Consider the following 17,797-nt stretch of genomic DNA (forward strand, 5'->3'; position numbering starts at 1 on the left):
ATTAACAAAAGACTTGTGGTAGCAGTAAACGTGGGTGATGTTGACCAGACAGAGGACCCCCTACCATAAGCTGAAACAAATGATTATTCGGAAACTGCTGAATACGACCCAGCTGATAATGTCGTCACTGTGACGGGGGACGGGGAGGAGTCCCGTCGAATTGTTTTTTTTTTGTTTTTTTTTTTAATAAAACGAAAATATGTTGCACGATGAACTTACCACTGTCGTTCGACAGACAATCAATGTTGTGCGAGCATCGTACGAAATTTGGTAATCTTGAGACAATCGTGCGACTGTATTACGAGTGACTTGCGACAGGCGTACGATTGTTTTTATTAAAATGGTTTATTTTGGTATCCACGACAATGATTCACATATAAATGTTCTCTATCTTTTAATTTTAAATTATCCAACATGCATTTTTTTTAATATATTTTTTAATCTTTGTGATTTATCTGTATAGCACTTATAAGCGATGATGGATAGACGTAATTATAATATGAAAAACAAAACCAGCACATGCATGTTTAGGGACTTTCCTTTTTGAAGTTTCCTTAGAGTTCGATATTTTTGTTATTTTACTTTTTTTCCCATAAAGGCAAACCCATTTAGAGACATTTAATTGTACTACATGTCTCGGGCAAAACCAAATTGAGAAAAAAGTGATTTTGTGGTGAGAATTTCATTAAATCATAGAATTTTGATAAAGGGTATATGAGGGGATAAACAGTATCGTGCAGATGTCTATGTCTAGCCAAATTGAATGTTATAATATACATAGGAAGATGTGGTATGAGTGCCAATGAGACAATTCTCTATCCAAGTCGCAATTTATAAAGAAAAATCATTATAGGTCAAAGTACGGCCTTCAACACAGAGCCTTTGCTCACACCGAACAACAAGTTATAAAGGGCCCCAAAAATGACTAGTGTCGAACAATTCAAATGGGAAAACCAACGGATTAATCTATATAAAAAACGAGAAACGAGAAACACGTATGACCATATCAACAAACGACAACCACTGAACAACAGGTTCCTGACTTAGGACAGGTCCAAATAAATGCAGCGGGTTTAAACGCTGTAATAGGTATTAAGCTTACCTGAAACATGAGTTTAACATCACAACATAGAACGACACACTTTAAAATATCCATATTAACCACACAAATGATTCGGACAAAGAAATGAAATCAGAGATTATAAAGAACGTTATGTAAGCAAGATTCGATGAAAGTTAAAACAAAAACAAAAACAAAACACAAACACAAACAAACACAAACAAACACAGACACAATCTGTCAAATGGTTACGGAGAGCTATCTGATATAAAAGTGAGACGACAGGACGCACGGACGAAAACAAAGACTAAAAAAGGAGAACAAATATATAGAGGTCAAGATGAATATGGTCTTCAACAACGGAATTGCGTCTATAACAGAGGTGAAGCTCCTTAAGTCCGAAAAAGATATGAATATTAACAGACATAATATATGTGCCAATTTCGGAAGCGTAAGTAGATAATAAATAACTATGTCAAAGACGTGATAAGAATAATCGCAATAAAAGATCTGTGGATTAAAGAAGGAATCAAAGCTGAATATAATGTTTTTATGGATTATTTTAACAGTGGGCTATTCCGCTGAAACTGTAAATGGAGAGCCATCAGAAACATCGAAACTGGACTTTATTATGAAAGAACTTGGCACTTTAAGGCATGACTTTAATGATCTTCATTCTCAATATGGTAAGTGGTATTTTTATCAGGTATAAAGAGTTTGATATATGCAACATCGTGATGTTTTTACTTGAATACTTTCCTATTGACCTTTATGTTGCAATATGACAGTAAACTGATCAATTTCTGCCTTGGAGTGAATTGAATGTGATAATTAGGTACACAATTTTATCTAAGAAAATAGTAAAATCATAAAAATACTGAACTCCGAGGAAAATGCAGAACGGAAAGTCCCTAATCAAATGGCAAAATCAAATGATAAAACACATCAAACGAATGGACAACAACTGTCATATTCCTGACTTGGTACATGTATTTTTAAATGTAGAAAATGGTGGATTGAACCTGGTTTTATAGCGCTAAACCTCTCAATTGTAGGACAGACGCATCAAACCAACGACCTTCGATAGGAAAATCCCAATCGTAGAAGCTTTTAATGCAAATATATATATATATTTTTAATATCTTATACAATTCTCAACTTGAAGTATTATTGATTACAGAAAACCATTGTTGTATAAACTGATAAACAAGGTTTTTTTCCAAATGAAATTCTTTAAATTCAACTTTGGAAGTGACTACTTTATTTTTTACATGTTATATTTGCATTAAAAGCTTCTACGATTGGGATTTTCCTATATCGAAGGTCGGTGGTACGATGCGAATGTCCTACAATTGAGAGGTTTAGCGCTTTAAAACCAGGTTCAATCCACCATTTTCTACATTTGAAAATGCATGTACCAAGTCAGGAATATGACAGAAAAAAACGAACAAAAAACGAGATAAGAAACAGATAAGAATTAATTCTAAATAGTTCATGTTATTACAAAAAAATCCTGAATAATTATGATTGTTATTGCTTTTCAAAATTTTATTACTTTAGTTTAGATTTAAAGAATTACAACTGTTTTACTTTTATTGGTTCTAAATCATGCAGAACATGACATTTTAAATATCGGAATCCCAAATATAAAAAAATTATCAACGCTCATATTCGTCATACATTGTATGAACTCAGGCCAAAGGGAGATAAATCAAATCTATTTTTTGAAAATATAAATTTATAAATAAGTATTAGGAACGCAGAGATAATCACAGTTTATAGAGGATAATATAATAGTTAATCGGTCGATCATTATAGATAGCGGACGTATAAACATTAACCAGATATATTAGATTTAAAATTAAGATAAGGTGTCTTATTTGGATCTGAGTTCATTATAGATTTTTCGATATGAAATACTCCAATATATAGTTTTTAGAGATAATGAAATCAATTTTATTTACATTTTCCATTTGTATCATTTTACGTAGAACAATTCATTGAAATATAACAACAATGTGAAATTATTTGAAAATAATCTTATTTCTAGTTTTGTATTTCATGGGTGACCCTGGGATAATCAGGTTCCAATAATTTGTAGCCAAACACTTTGTCGAAAAGCTTTATAATTAGTCCATACAGTGACGATTGCCCAATAAGGAACATAAACCTAAAAGACTAATAACATATAATATGTCTTTAATAAATTTACATATTCTTTTTTATATCTACAGAGAATATAGAAGTTGAAAATATGAATTTGAAACCCGAATAACTATTAACATGTATTACGTCTTAAATAAATTAACATCTCCTTTTTTAAAGAGAATCTAGAAGTTGAAAATATGAATTTGAAACCTATATGACTATTAACATACAATACGTCTTTAATAAATTTACGTCTTCTTTTTTTTATATTTACATCTTTTTTATATTTACATCTTCTTTTTTATATTTACATCTTCTTTTTTATATTTACATCTTCTTTTTTATATTTACATCTTTTTATATTTACATCTTTTTTATATTTACATCTTTTTTATATTTACATCTTCTTTTTTATATTTACATTTTCTTTTTTATATTTACATCTTCTTTTTTATATTTACATCTTCTTTTTTATATTTACATCTTCTTTTTTATATATACATCTTTTTTATATTTACATCTTCTTTTTTATATTTACATCTTCTTTTTTTTTATATTTACAGAGAATCTAGAAGTTGAAAATAGGAATTTAAAAAAGGAACTTGATTCAGCTAAGAATAAAAGACAATTAGAAGGTAAGTAATTTCATAATAACCTTCAGCAAACCAATCCCATAACCAAACTCGAAAAGAAACCCTCGCTCGCCCCCCCCCCAAAAAAAACAAACAAAAAAAAACCCAACTCCAGCTTAGTAACAGATCGAGACACACAAAGACATTTAAAAGATATAAGAAGATGAGATATGACTGCTACTGAGACAACTCTCCCTCCAAGGCACAATTTATTAAAATAAACCATTATAGGTCATAGTACGGCCTTCTAGACTAAATGAACGAATTTGATAGCTTTCATGTACACAACAGATGTTTTCTGATAGCAACTTTAGATGCTAGCAATTGCATGATATTATGAATCGGTTATTTACATGCAATATGAAATATAAATATTATGCCAATTTCAAATCAATGGCTACTTACTTAAAAAGTGAAATATTTTAGATAAAATATTTCCCCACTCTGATAATAAAACAGAATTATCCAGAAGATCATAAAACTAAAACGACTTTGGTTAGAAAAATATATCATAATTTAGGTTAAATCCATGCCCCCAATTGCATAGATGAAATAGAAATACGTGAAAAATTAATTAGAAGTCTGACATAAAACTTAACGCACATAAAGCCTCAGACAACAACCAATTCCCGTATGAGTTGATCCTGGGATCTAACAAGACACACAAACACATCTAAAATATGAAAAGCAAAGTGTCTTAAAAGTTTAAAAGTGTCCAGTCTAAATTACTTTTAGTTGTTCAGAAGTATATAACTAATAGAGAGGACAGAAAGATGAAAAATAAAAAAAACTTTTTTAATAATTGTCAGAATGTAATATAGTTTGGCATTTATACTACTATGATATCATGATAAGTAATTGTGAAGTTTCATACGAATACTATATTTTTTAAGGTCTAATAGGCCTCAGACAACAATTAATCCCGTGTGTATGTGATCTAGGAATATAGATCCCCATTATTATGTGGGGTATTTCTTTCTAACAATTCTGACTACTGTTTTCCTTGCAATGTTTACTATTTAAGGTGGGGGTTCGACGACTTACAGAAAAGAGCGACGATCTACAGAAAAGAACCGAAAAGGACCGAAAAGGACCGAAAAGGACCAAAAAGAACCGAAAAGGACCGAAAACAACCGAAAAGGATATCGATTTTTTTTTTGTAATCGAAGGAAATAAGCAAATTGCAAATCATTGAAAACCTTATACTGTGAAAGGACTAATTTTAACTCACATGTATGTGAAAAATTACAGGCAGGGTCGGATGCCTATCTTATAGAATAGAAAAATAGAAAAGTAACGCCACAAAAATCGAACTCTGTTTTATATGGTAATGAGTATTTCATACATAAATTTCATAACACGGACGAACAAACGGACAAGGGTAAAGATTTAATGGCCATTTCGCTACGGCGGGCCATACAAACGAATCTTATAATTATTTATGAATGTTGAACTTTACTGAGTGATACAATTTCATATTGCAATGTCATTTGTCATATTGAATAAGTATTTATATACTGTGAGACGTGATGCCGTTTTCTTTCAAGAGATCAAGTACAAGGGAAAACCGAATGGTTTTATAAATTGACCATAAACCCACTTATTCATGGTATGATATCAATATTTCTGACCTCAACCTGAATAGTTTATCAATCTATTTAAAAACAAAATTATAAAAATATCAGTTAGGTCAGAAATATAGATACCATACCATGCATAAGTGGGTTTATGGTCAATTTATAAAACTCTTTTATTCCCATGTAGCCCTTTGTTTTATACGAATCAGAGACATATATGTCTCTGTACGACGAATTAAAAAATATTACTAAAAAAAAACAAGTTATATATTGTTTCTTTTTTGTAAATTCACATATCCCAATAAATGCACAATCTAAATTTTTAATTGTGCATTCAAATTTATTATTACGAAGAATTGTTAACAATATAACAAAAAACCGTGTACATATACATTGCTTTAACTTTATTTAATAAATATATATTATGTATCCTCTTTTCGGTTCTTTTCGGTCCTTTTCGGTTCTTTTTGGTCCTTTTCGGTTCTTTTCGGTTCTTTTCTGTAAATCGTCGCTCTTTTCTGTAAATCGTTGGACCGTAATTTGGTACCTAACACTACAGAGAGATAAATAAGTGTTTGACAAACTGCTATATAACCAGTGTAATTTTTCTGATAAAACGGTTGGTTCAAATATTTTGAAATTTTTATATTTTTGTCAAAGGGTTCAAGTAAATACTTTGTTAAAATTTTATGAAAATGAAACGTGCCAAATTAATTTTAGTTAAGGTGTTGGGTACCACCTTAAGTACTCCTCTAAGTTGCATATATATTGCTATATGTAAAACATGTTGAAAAAAAAATATTTGAAAGTGAAAGTAGTGTTTTGGCCAAAATTAAAGTGGAGTAGAAATTAGCCTTCCTCATTTATTCAAGATTCAAATCCTACCATTGGCATGTTATTTTCGTTCTCAAAAGGAAAGGCACGGATGGATTGTCCTGGAACAAACATATGTTACTTAAATAATAATGGTCTATAAGCATTTAAATTTATTTTATGTTTGATGCGGTGAATGTTTTTAATTCAATTTTATTATTTTCCAAAAAATGCATTACAACCAATTGGAGGAATAATCATGTTCAGAGGCAATAACATTGTTAAAGGAAAAGAACAAAAGAGAACGGAACGAACTTAACATATCGTTTTGTTTAAGGAAAAGAACGAAACGAACTTAACATATCATTTTGTATAAGGAAAAGAGCAAAACGAAATTAACATATTATTTTTTACAGAAGCAATTGGGTTCTACGCGAGGAGGAAACCAAGTGGGACCCTAGGTGCTCAGCAGACTATAGAGTTTGAACATATTCATGAAAATCATGGTAATGGTTACGACCCGCGTCAGGGACATTTTACAGCTCCGGTTTCCGGATTGTATCAATTCTCCACAACAATCTATTCTATGGATAATTATGGTGTTCATTGCGAAATGGTCAAGAATGGTCAGAATTTGGGTCAACTTTTAGCTCCCGTGCCTGGCTACGCATCCTCTACACTGAATGTTGTTATCTACTTGAGCGTCGGTGATCAAGTTTGGGTCCGACATCTTGGTTCCGCATCAGAACATCTGAATGCAAATGATTATTCTTCTTTTTCTGGCTTTCTTATTTCATTATAAATAAGTGACACTGCGGTTTCTGTTTTAGAATAAATCATTGTAATACTTGATAAAATTACATTGATTTTGTACTTTGTATCAGATGTTAGTGAGTTAAAGAAACAATATGATTGGAAACCAAAATAAATAATCAAGTACATGTTGTATGTCATTTATGGAAAATAAATATATTAATCAAATCTCTTTCATTAAATTGGTTTATCTTATAAGTGATAAACCTTATTAAATGGTTTTACACTAGTAATTTTTCTGGCCCTTTATAGCTTGCTGTTCGGTGTGAGCCAAGGCTCCGTGTTGAAGGTGGCTCTTAACCAATAATGGTTTACTTTTATAAATTGTAACTTGGATGGAGTGTTGTCTCATTTAATTGTGCAATTTCATTAGGGACTTTCCATTTTGAATTTTCTCAGAGTTCAGTATTTTGGTGATTTTACTTTTTTTCTAATATAAAGTGCTTCCAAGCCAATGCGTATGACCTTTTTTACCATTTATTGTCTGTGCAGTTTCAAAATTTACAGATACTTATTCTATAAGGTAGCTATCTTTTTTTTCTATTTTTTATACAATATTAAGAAAAGGTAGTCTTTAATTTATGTATATTTATTTGAGGTCTTCTCGATCTTTTTACTCTCTATGTTTACAATGTCCGTTTGAATTTGCGTAGTAACTTTATTTCAAAAGTGCCAATCTTTGCTGCATGTCGATTATCGATCGATTTCTTAAGAGTTTCCCCCCTGAACATCATGATCTAGATGAATATATTTTCGGACAATTAGCATTTTCCAGAGAGTTATACAGCCTGTAGAAATGTAGAGAGAATTTTCATTTGAATTCTGATTTTTTTTCTTTTATCATAATTTCAAACCAATTTTACAACAAGTTAATTTAGCCAGCTGTACTTGTCGTTTGCTATTTGACATGTTTAGTTTTGGAGTTAAATATGACGTCCATTATCACTGAACTAGTAAACATCTTTGTTTTAGGGGCCAGCTGAAGCATGACTCTGGGTGCGAGATTTTCTCGCTATGCTGAAGACCAATTGGTGGCTCCGGGTGTTATCTGTTCTTTGGTCGGGCGGTTGTCTTATTGTTAGATTCCTTATGTCCATTCTCAATTTTATTTAAGATGGAAATGGAAGTTTTTTTGTATTTCAACTTCTTTCTATCTTTGTTACGAGATAGTATTTCCATGAAATCATGCAATATAGCACCCTTGATTAAACGGGACAAACTTCGAAAAGATCTAGATTTTTGTGTCTTCAGGGGAGGTAAATTGTGTCACCAAATTTGTCACTGTCTGCTATGCGTCATTCATATAGTGTTATGATCGAGGTCAGTCGATCTATCAACGCTTGTTGTGTACCCACAATACCACCAATTGCAATTCAGCAAGGTTAAGGTATGATAAAGCCTCGCCGATGTTATAAATGTGTATAAGTTATCCTCGACTTTAATAAGTTATAATTCTCTGATAGATTTCCAGCTTTGTTCGATATTGTTTTGTAAAGGATTTGATAAAAAACAAGTAGAAAACTTACATTTTATGATTGGTGGCATAAACCATGGGTTGTATTCTAAATTGTACCCTCATTTGCAACTTTATAGGAAGGAACATATTGGAATAAGTATGAACGTCATTATCCTCAGTTAACTTAAGGAACAACACACTGGTTGTGTTTAGTCATAATTGAAAGAAAATAGTGTCTTATGTTTTGCATTGGCTTCTATTGATGATATATTTGAATGTATTTACATAGTCTATCTGCCTAAATGTACTTTCGTTATTTCTACATCACTTATTAACATGCATCTAAAGACCTTTTCCAACTCTACCATTTAAAAAATTAAAACATGTTCATCAGTAAGCGATACAGTATGCATCAAGTAATTCATCGTTTTTATTGTTGTCACAAGATCCTTGAATCCCCAGCTTTTTGGCTGATTTTAAATTTTGGTATTTACATTTGATATGGACATCTGAAGTATTTCATGTATACTGATTTTAAATGTATAAGTTTAAAGAAATGAAGGACAACTTCCTTTTAAAATTATACTTTGAAAACTTATACAAACTGAAAGGTAAAAATGTGTAAAGTGAAAATACAATTATATATTTACAACTTTTCCTAAAATTATATAGGGTAGTGTACCATCATGACTAGGTGTAAAGAAGATGGTAAAGTATGCATTAAAAAATTAAAAACACGAAGTCATGGTTGTTTTTGAACATCATACAGATATACCGCAGAACAAATGAAAAAGGAGATATATATATCATATTTTTTGACAAGTGACCCAATAAAGACCGTATGTTTTACTGTTCGAATGATTTCACACTAGACATGATTTAGCCCTTTATAGCTTGCTGTTCGATGTGAGCCAATACTCTGTTGATGGCAGTGATTTGACCTAAAATGTTTTACCTTTTACAAATTGTGACTTGAATGGAGAGTTGTCTTATTGGCATTCATACCACATCTTCCTATATCTATATAATCGTTTGGAACAGACATGAAATATTTCACACTGGATGTTATAGCACCTAAATATGAAACAATCAATCAGTCCTTTATAGAGAACATACTCTGTTCTTGTAAGACTGACCACCGGGCTGCTCATAAAAATTACAACTTTGGTGTCAAGTTTCATTCGATGATGACACATTCAAGAAAAAAGGACGAGCACACATTATAATAACATGACACTCAGGCAACAAGCATTTTGACACTCTGCTTAAAAGAAATTTAGCACTGTTTAGGAAATTTGGTATCAGGGTGTTTTTTGGACAAATACAATTCGTATTATCTGTATTATACATTTTGCTTTTATTTATCTTCACTATTAAATAGATTAATATTTAAATAAAATTATGCTCGCAATAAAAAAAAAAAACTGCAACAAACTTGATAATGTTTAAATATATACACATGCATGATAAATACAAACATAAAGCATTGTTAAGTTATGTATAAATATTTTGTTTTCCGCAATAAAGATCTTATTAGCACAGCTTGTGTTTGTAGATGATGACAATTGTAGATGATCAATTCATCTCTTAATTTATAAAGAAAACAGAATACTTGTTATAGTATAACAAAGGATATAGGGTATCCATCCATGAAACATAATCAGTTCATGCGCAACAAAAAATAAACCAAACGTAATGTTTTTTTTTCCACAATGACGATCTAAAGGGCATAGCTTTTGTTTATAGATGGTGACCGTTTGATCTAATGATGTAACTGTAGGAACAGCCTGACAAAACATCATCTCGTTATGCAACTAGTAATAAAAAAAAGTTACTAGGTCAATCTTCTAGTAATTTTCAAAATATCTAGAAGAAATCAAAATCCTGTGGTTATGCACCTCCATTATGTGTAAGAACTTTCTACAAAATATTAAAGCTGTATCTCCAAAACTGTAGGATGGAAGAGATAGCCGGACAAATCATGATATTTTTATGCAGCGTGTACAAACAAATGACCAAGTAAACCTACCTGTAATTTCAGGGGCGGATGCAGGAATTTTCGAAAGGGGTGTGCTAACCCAGGGCAAAGGGGGGGGGGGGTGCAGGGGGTGCAAAACATATGTCCCGATACAAATGCATTGATCGGCAAAAATAAAGGGGGGGGGGTTGCGCAGCCCCGGAACATGGATCCGCCCCCCCCCCTGGATCCGCCACTGAATTTTCTGAATTTAAAAAAAAATCAAGTCTTGTGGCCATCCACACTTCATTATGTTTTTAAAAAACATACGAAATATTTAAGTTGTTCTTTAAAAACTGTAGGAGGAAATTGCCAGACAAACAATGTCTACTCCGGACTGCAGGCAGACGGACAGGGGTAAATTTTATCTGCCCCTCGACGTTTTGTTGCGGGAGCATAAAAAATAGTCAAATAGATAATTCATATAATTACCCGATTACAAATTAAGCAATTATTTTTGTTTTATTTTGAAATTTTACAACAAAGTAGTCAAAGACATGATATGCCTTATTTTTTTGTTTTTGAATCGGTTTTCGATTGATAGAAACTTATGACTAAAGTACAAATATCTCCAAACCTGCCTCTTTTCAAAACTAAATATGGTGTGTATGTTTTGACCTTGTATCATCACAATAAAAGTGAGAATGGAAATGTGGAATACGTCAAAGAGACAACAACCCGACCAAAGAGCAGATTACAGCTGAAGGTCATCCATCAATAGGTCTTCAATGCAGCGAGAAAATCTCACACCCGGAGGCGTGCTTCTACTGGCCCCTTAACAAAGATGTATACTAGTTCAGTAATAATGGACGTCATATATACTAAACTAAACTAAAATTAAAACTAATTCAAGACTAACAAAGACCAGAGGCTCCTGACTTGGGTCAGGCGCAAAAATGCGGACGGGTTAAACATTTTTTTATATATCTTAGCCTCACTCCCCTATACCTGTAGCTAATTTAGAAAAAAACAAACACACAACAATACGCTTAGTAAAACTCAGTTTAAAAGAAGTCCGGGTCCGATGTCAGAATATGTAATAAAAGAAACTAAAATGACAATGATGCATAAATTAACTAAGGACTACTAGCAGTTACTGACATGTAGTTCCAGACCTCAATTAAGCTGATTAAAAGATTATGTCTTCATCATATGAGCACAATCCCTCCCGTTAAGTTATAACACAAATAAAACAAACACAAATGAAAGGAATCACATAAGGCTTCTTTACATTGTATAAAAACTACCAGATTGCAAATTAGACGGTCATGAACTTCAAAGTTGGTCATACATGTAGCAAGCGAAGAGTTTACCTTCTTTTGTAATAATGATGTTCGCATCTTGTTTGAAGAAGAAACATATAAATATACTTTGACTCGAAGATTTGATATAAAATGTGTCACATCACATTTATACACAAGTATCATAAACATTATAAGACCAAATACAGATAAGGAATAATTTGAACATATGTATTTAGAATAAACCTGTTATTTATTAAAAGAAATCTGACTACGTAAAACATAGGTTTTCCTGACATCGCATGAATATATAGTTAAACCTTGACATCGCATGAATATATAGTTATCAAAGGTACCAGGATTATAATTTAATACGAAATACGCGTGTTTCGTCTACAAAATACTCATCAGTGACGCTCAGATCAAAATAGTTATAAAGCCAAACACATACAAAGGTGAAGAGCATTGAGGCAATTTCAAAATGTTATAATTGATATTCATGTCAACACCAAAGTGCTGACTACTGGGCTGGTGATAACCTCGGGGACGAAACCTCCACCAGCAGTGGCATCGACCCAGTGGTGTAAATAGTTATCAAGTTATGAAGATTGTTTTGGGTGAACGATGTATTTTTTTTGTTGATCATCAAAGAAATCACATTCAATTCAAGACGGCGACTTTCGTATGTTACATAGAGGTAGATTAAGATTAAAGCGTTGTTCTCTAACCGGACTCGTTGAAAAGAAATATTGGATTTAGAATTTTGATTTAGTATCTTTAGTAGTGACAAAACTTTAATTTGAAAATAAATCAAAGACTAAGACAAAATGTAATACACCCAGTTCGGGTATTTGGATGCCTTATAAAATATGAAAGAACTTCTGCTCAAATATAAGTCTACAAACTTCATAGTTATTATCACCGAAGAGCTTATAATGACTTAACACATTTAAAACTGATTTCTCCCGTCTAGTAAGTACGAATCTTTAATCGAAATTCATTTAAAAAAACGAATTCACAAAACATGTTATACAGATAATTTTAGGGGCCCTTTATAGCATTCTGTTCGGTTTGAGCCAAGGCTCCGAGTTGACGGCCGTACCTTGACCTATAATGGTTTACTTTTTGTAAATTGTTACTTGGATCATGTGGATGGAGAGTTGTCTCATTAACACTCATACCACATATTCCTATATCTATTCAATGTAACCACAGATTTAGATTCACTTTTGCGTGAACACAAAATGAACTCAATGAGTTTGTTTATACACTTATTATAAATATATAATTAAACTGTCAATAATTATTATGATTGTATTGATCCATATAACGCCACTTCGTCCACTGACGGTCATTTTTTGGCGGTCAGTTTTAATTGATAGAGAAAGCCGGTGTGCCCGGAGAGAACCATCCACCATCGTCAGAAAAAAAACTGACAATCGTTGTCGGTTAAAATTTTAGTCGAGCAGATATGCGACGTGCGGCGTTCGAACTTGACGTACAACCTCGGTGTTAAAAAGTAGATGATAAATTAGTTGAACAACTTAGACCACTCGGCCACAGAGGGTCCTGAGGCCACAGAGGGTCCTGAGGCACGAATACAAAGGTTATATGTACAGTTTATTCTACGTTACGAATATTAATAGCGAACGTTTTGATTAAAATTTAGATAAAGACATCATAAACAATTTCAGTCATAGAGCTCAGTTTGAGGTTTAAAATTTATTCTTTACTCTTTTACTAGAACTGACCTATTCGGCTTTTCAGAATCTAAAGAAACATGGGTAATTTCATTGTTCGTACCCCAAAATGAAAATAACGTCACGTCTTTGGTTCAATTTTCATTGTTTATGACATTTTTAACCAATCACAACGTTTTGGTGTACACTTTTGAAAATATTACCCAGGATTCATTAGATTCTGAACCGGTGAATTGTCACTTACCCTTTTCCGCGTTCCGTTTCATTTGAATTTATTCATTTATACACATGCTAAAATATCACCATACTTGAATATATTGGACGGACAATTATGTCGGATTTTCGGTTTAACTGCCAATTCAATGTCTATTTTGTTTATTCGTTGAATTGTTCACTTATTCAATACAGTATAATATAACAATGATACCTAACCGTACTTGTTCATGTAAAATCAAATAGATAGTTTGTTATTTTTAGAACTCACATCTGTTGCTTAAAGACAAAACTAATTCAAGCATCGTTAAAGGTTTTTTTTGGACATGATTAAGTTGCTATTAGAAGTATATTTACATGTTATACATGTTGTATAACTCTTTCGTCAGAAGTCAAAGACAAACGTACTTATTTGGGGGTTGTTAAACACATATGGACCAATCAAAAACCCACAACAATGCAACTCCCATAATGCAACATAGTTTCTTCATTGGTCCATTGATCCGACTTATTCAGATATAAAGCTATCATCGTCGTTGTTTCATGCTATCTCTGAATTACCTCTCAGATAGCAAATATGGTAAAAACTGTTCTACTCGTTTTGGTTCTGGCAATATCAATAATTCATTGTAAGCATGGTTTGTAATAATTATAAATAAATTTAAAAAAATGATTGTCAAAGTGGACAGAGGTTAAATAAATTGTATTGGGAATGAATTACAAAATACAAGCATCATGTTTTATTTATGTCAAGTATGACACGGTTTTTAACAAAAAATAATAAATGCACAAATGTTTCACATTAGTACACCACATACTCCTTTCAAATAAAAAAAGAAGATTTAATATGATTGCCAATGAGACAACTATATGAGAGACCAAGAGACACAGAAATTGAAAGATATAGGTTACCGTACGGCCTACAAAAATTATCAAAGCCCATGCATGTTTCTTTTTCAGCAGTTGTTCTGTTTTATGATAATTGGATCAAAACTGCAATCGTAATGTAAATGGGTATTTTTCTGAAAAATTGTTAGGTCATTTCATGCCGAAATCTAAATCATATTGTAAAATAGTGTTGTATTGATTTGTTTTTTTATTTTAATTTGCCATTTCAAAATCTAAAAGACTATGCGGAATCTGATTGTTCGTACACCAAAATGAAAATAACATTACGTCATTGGTTTAATTTCCATTGTTTAGAATTTGTTTAAGCAATCACAATATTTTGGTGTACGATTTAAAAATAGTTACCACGAATGCATAAGATTCTGAAACGGCGAATTAATTTATTGAGGTTAACTATTTATTTTCATTCTTTTTTTTTTTGGAAAAGGGGGGGGGGATACAAGCACATAATATTATTAAAATGCTCAACAGAAATAATAAGCACTGGATGATATTTGAAATTTATTGATCGTGTTTAAGTATATGACATGTGGATTCGTGTTTTTAATTCTTTTTTTTCTGTGAAAAGATTTGTGGATTTTGGATTGTTGTTTAATTTTTCGATGATTTTTTTCTCGTCGTTATCTTGAATATGTAGTTAAAACAGTTGATATATTAAACAATAATATATAATATCTGTTAAAGATTTTTGTAGCATAGGGCTTTTTTCATATCGTGCTTATATTGATTTTCAATCTTATTTCTTATAAAATTACAGGCGAACGAAACTTTGCATGTACCAAACGAGGTGGATACTGTTCAGACTCTGATACATGTACGTCATTAGGAGGTGAGGTGGAAAAACTATCTGTTAGGTGCAAGTGTGGGAAAGCATGTTGCAAATGTACTGGTAAGTAACGAATTTATTTCTGTCATTATCATCGTCGTATTTTTAACCGCAAATTCTATTCATTTTGAAGATATTCTTTCAGACTATGCGATATGGGCTTTGTTCATTGTTGAAGGCCATATGGTGGTCTATAGTAGTTGGTTTATGTGTCATTGTGGTCTCTTGTGGAGAGTTATCTCATTGGCAATCTTTTTTTATATGTCGTCCAAAATTTCAAAATATCTCAGATGATTGCAAAAAAGCAAAGGAAATAACTGTCATATTCCTTACTTGAAAAATGCAGTTTCCGACTAAATAAAGGCAACAGTAGTATACCGCTGTTCAAACTCATAAATCCATGAACAAAAAACAAAATCGGGGTAACAAACTAAACTTGAGGGAAACGCATGAAATATAAGAGGAGAACAACGACACAACACTACAATGTAACACACAGAGAAACGGACCAAGCATCAGACAAAATCCCAAGAGAATAACAAATATAACATAAGAACCAACTACATGAATTTGGGATAGACAAGTACCGTGACACGTCTTATCGCAATGTGAATTTACACTCAAAAGTAAGAGAAAACAAACGACGCAACGTTACAATGTAACATACACAGAAACGAACTATAATATAACAATGGCCATATTCCTGACTTGGTACAGGACATTTTCAAAGGATATACCATAAAATATACCAGTCTTATGATTCCATTATTTATCAACAAAGCCGCTCGTCGCCAATTATGACTTATTTTAAAGGATTTTACCGTAAATATAGATAACACTTAAACGGTGTTCCATACATATAACGTTTTGATTTTCTATTTCTTACAACTGAAGAAAACCACAGTGTATGGGTATTTGTATCATGAATAGGAGTAGTATAAAAATATTGTATTTCAATAAAAACAAAAACCGCCATATATACACAAACTTCATTCGTGTCTCCTATGCATTAGGGAAAATAGAAAAGGGAACTTGTTACCCCCAGTAAAGCATTGAGTACATCTGAGTTCATGATTTAGTTTTTTTTCAGTCTTTTCATTTTAGTGTAGCTTTAGAAGACTGATGTTTTTGCTGAATCTTGTTATCTTCTTTTTCTGTCATTTTGATATCTCTGTTTCTCCGAAATATGAATTTAGATATAGTAATGTTTTGTTTCATGTCTAATCATTCTCTGCTGTGAGAAATCTCATCACCGTGTTCTATTTCATTCCTAAACACATGTCCTGATGGCTCTACGTGTATGAGTGAAGGGGAAAACTGTGATGGTACCAAAGATACAAACGGTTGTTGTGGTAACAGGTTTTGTTGTTTACCTACTCCAGTAACGATACCACCACCATGTAAGTTATATGGCTATAACAACTAATGATAAAAATGTAAACGAACATGTATTTTAAAGTGCAATTGATTGAAAAATAGTACTATAGACATACATAATCAATTTCGAAATATTTTATCAAAAACGCATATTTTTTATTTAGTTTTTTCACTGAAATTTCTGCATATGTTTTGATTAGAATAGTTTTTGTGGAAACATACCTACTTTTTTCGTAGAACGATAGATATATAACAGTAGATGAAAGATAAGAAGACAGACAACAGTAAAATTATGCTGTGCTAAAAATTTAATATTGTGATTAATTTACAGGTGTACCAGACTGTTTCATTCAATGTAAGGACTCTTGTAATATGGGCGAAAAAGAAATCGGAGCTGAGTGCTGTGGGTTGAAGTGTTGTACGTAAGTTAAAGTTAGAAGCAGGATTTTGACTATTTACACCACTGGGTCGATGCCACTGCTGGTAGACATTTCGTCCCCGAGGGTTTCACCACCCCAGTAGTCAACACTTCATGAATATGTAGACGAAACGCGCGTCTGGCGTACTAAATTATAATCCTGGTACCTTTGATAACTATTTCGTGTAAACACAAATGTAAATATTTACTATGATCAATACTATAAACTGATAGATTGAAATGGGAAGTATTAACAGAATTATGATACATTATGTACAGTTAATTTAACAGAAAACCCAAACATTGAGCATGTCGATATAAGTGGAACAAACCATATCCAAATATATGACGTTAAATTCAGACATATACCATACTAGAGAGTTTATTGTCCTATTCAGAAAACGAGCTGCAAATTGGCTCCCGAACCTAGGTTTTATGAATGTGCCTCTCAAGTACATGATTAGCGGTTGTCTCTGGTTGTAGCTTCGTATGGTAGTTTTGGAAGATACAAATGATTCAAAAGATTTGAAAGCCTCTTTCAAAAAAATCACATTTGTTAAAAGACGTCGTTTTACATGAGCTTTACATATTTACCTA

At 32.1% G+C, this 17,797-nt stretch overlaps 1 long non-coding RNA gene across 1 annotated transcript; it reads left to right on the forward strand.

Moving 5' to 3' along the window:
- Window positions 1-1,531: 1,531 nt before the first annotated feature.
- On the forward strand, window positions 1,532-6,701 carry LOC143043579 (uncharacterized). The gene is made up of 3 exons (XR_012968478.1): window positions 1,532-1,746; window positions 3,772-3,843; window positions 6,647-6,701. It is a non-coding gene; the product is annotated as an uncharacterized LOC143043579 (long non-coding RNA).
- The last annotated feature ends 11,096 nt before the right edge of the window (window positions 6,702-17,797 follow it).

The sequence above is a fragment of the Mytilus galloprovincialis genome, chromosome 8 (assembly GCF_965363235.1).
Source record: "Mytilus galloprovincialis chromosome 8, xbMytGall1.hap1.1, whole genome shotgun sequence".
Classification (NCBI taxonomy): domain Eukaryota; kingdom Metazoa; phylum Mollusca; class Bivalvia; order Mytilida; family Mytilidae; genus Mytilus; species Mytilus galloprovincialis.